The sequence below is a fragment of the Silene latifolia genome, chromosome 10 (genome assembly GCF_048544455.1).
Source record: "Silene latifolia isolate original U9 population chromosome 10, ASM4854445v1, whole genome shotgun sequence".
In the NCBI taxonomy this organism is placed as follows: domain Eukaryota; kingdom Viridiplantae; phylum Streptophyta; class Magnoliopsida; order Caryophyllales; family Caryophyllaceae; genus Silene; species Silene latifolia.
Window position 1 is genome coordinate 87,188,119 of NC_133535.1, and position 2,761 is coordinate 87,190,879.

The 2,761-nt window shown below is 44.4% G+C and overlaps 1 non-coding gene across 1 annotated transcript; it reads left to right on the top strand.

Annotated features, from left to right (window-relative positions):
• Positions 1-2,399: 2,399 nt before the first annotated feature.
• LOC141609827 (small nucleolar RNA R71) lies at positions 2,400-2,505 on the top strand. The gene has a single exon (XR_012527736.1). It is a non-coding gene; the product is annotated as a small nucleolar RNA R71 (small nucleolar RNA).
• Positions 2,506-2,761: the final 256 nt, after the last annotated feature.

A 2,761-nucleotide genomic window follows, 5' to 3' on the forward strand; every position in this document is an offset into this window, starting at 1 on the left:
ATTTTGGATTTGATAGTGGATGATACTATGGAGCTAGCAGCGTTAGAGGATGGTAGTTGGTTATGTATGGAGTTGGTGTTGTGAGAGATATATATGTGGTGGATACGATATCGTGAGTCATGTTAAGGAAGTAAACATAGTTGGTGGAGTGGGTGTTAAGAGTTCATGTTTTATGTTTGGTCGAGTTCTTGAGTTCTTAGTTATGCTGTTGTGTCTTGGTCGAGTTAGCATGGTTGTTTCATGTATGGGTTGAACTTCGGGGACGAAGTTCTTTTTAAGGAGGGAAGACTATAATACTACAGTTTTATGAGTCTCTGGGTACTCTATCGAGTAGGCCTTACTCTGTCGAGTAAGGGTGTGTTGCGTTTTAAAATAGTTTCTGACCTGTTGGGTACTCGATCGAGTAACTAGGATACTCGATCGAGTAAGGGGGCACTCGATCGAGTACCTTAACTACTCGACCGAGTAGCCGGTTTACGGGGAGTTTTTCTCGGATTTTGTTAATTATGCGATTAGGTATATAATCGTTTCCGTCATTGTTCTTAAACACTTTTCAAAACCTATTTACTGTCAAGAGAGAAAACAAAACATCGTTCTTCGCCTTAATCGCATTGTTAGCAAATCCCGGAGTTTGGAAGGTCGGATTTCACCTTTCTTTATACCGTTGAGATCCTTGCGTCGAGGGTAAGATCTATGTACCATTTTTATAGTACTTCCTTTAAATTGTTTAAACCCTAATATGGGGAATTGGGGGTTTTGTTGTAGATAATGATTGGTAGTGGTTATGTGTATGTATGATAAGAGGAGGATTTGTAGAAGAGGCTTTTTGATACAAATTGAGACCGTCGATTGTTGTGCTTTCCGGTAGGATTTCCTACTCGCATTAGTCCCATAATGGGATGATTGATGATGTGTTGAGATTTATTGTTTGATATAGTAATTGTATTGTGACGGTTGTGATTGTGATTGTGATTGTTGTCTATGGTCCTCGAGGCGTGTCCTCGGCTGAGTGGGGTCACTTGCGGGAGTGGCTTCACGCCCTAGTTTCGCCTTCTGTGGAACCCGCCACAGAAGGGATGTGCACATTAATGGACAGGGTTATCGCTCATTATGAGGAGCGGGGATTTGGTGGGTACGGCTGCGGTCCCCCATCGCGGTGGGTCCAAAGGACGATCGATGATTGAGATTGATGGGACTGGTGTGATTGTGTGTGTGTGACGGTTAAGCTCGTCATGCATTTATCGTATTGTTGATATATATAAGTTGTGTGATTAGTACGACCCGGTTGTTGTTTTGTAAAACTGCGGTGATCCATTCGGGGATGGTGAGCGATAATGAGCGAGTTTGAGTTGAGTCACATGGGATTGCTTTGGGATGTGCCACTTGTCGACGATAGAAGTCTTCCGCTGTAGCTTAGTAGTTTTATAAACTTTGCCTTTAGTTGTTTAGACAGTTGGTTTGAGAACTTTTACCCGTATTTTGGGATTTGGCCTTGGTTGTACTTTTCACTAAAGTTATATCATTTAAAGTTGTTTTATTATTGTCTTATGAATATCATGCCTCGGGTAACCGAGATGGTGGCATCCTTGTACCTGAGTGGTCCTGGTAAGGCACTTGTTGTATGGGGGTGTTACATTGTCAGCTTGTGACGGTAAATGACCCGGTTTCCTTGTGGACTGGTTTGCGGCTAACTGGGCAACTTGAGTTTCAAGTGCCTTTATAGATGCATCTTTTTGTTGGCCGCTTAACTTCCACTGCTTTGTCAAAGACTGCAACATCGTCTTCAACTCACCTATCTCACTTACCCCACCAGAAGATGAGGCACCTTGATTAGGTGTAGGAAAGGAAGGAGGCTTCTGAAAGCCTTGTTGAGTCTTATGTGGAGGGACATATGACTGCTGCTGGTGCGGAGGAGGGGTAGGATTGAGCACATTTTGACTTGTCCACCTCAAATTGGGATGGACTGCCCCTTGGTTATTATAATAGGAACCCCCTCCTTGCCTGTATTGTTGAAAAGCAAGGACCTGTTCCTTCTCTGTAAGACAGCCAACAGCAGTGTGACCGTCGTTGCTACCACACCTCTCACATGTGACGGTCTCCCCTCTAGAGAGCATATAGCCGTCGGAGGCTCCCCAGCAGAATGCAGCTCCAACTTATCAAACCTAGCATTCATGGCTTCCAGCTGAGCCACAACTTGCTTATCGACTGCATGAATTGTTCTAATACCATCCCTCGGGTTTCCATACTCAGCACAGTGGTTTGCCATCTCTTCAATAAGAGCCCATCCCTTATCATCGTCAGTATTCTCTTGGAATCTTCCGTTAGATGACGCATAAAGTATGGCTCCGTGATCATCATACAACCCATTGTAGAACTGGTTAGACAGAAACCACGGATCAAAACCATGGTGAGGAATAGACCTCACCAACTTCTTGAAACGGGACCACGCTTCATATAGAGTTTCATCAGGATCCTGCTTGAAACTTGTGATCTTTGCCCTCAGCTGATTGGTGCGCTGTGGAGGGAAATATCGCTTATAAAAAGCAAGAGCAAGGGTCTCCCAGTTTGTAACCCCTGCGGCTGTGCGATCCAAATCAGTTAGCCACTCCCTGGCTGAGTCAGTCAAAGAAAAAGGAAATAGGACCTCCTTAATCTTGTCTTGAGTTACCCCCTTTGTGGCGAGGATAGTAGAACAGTAGTCCGTAAAGACCTCCATGTGCTTCCTCGGATCTTCACCTGCCACACCTCTATAGAGATTTCT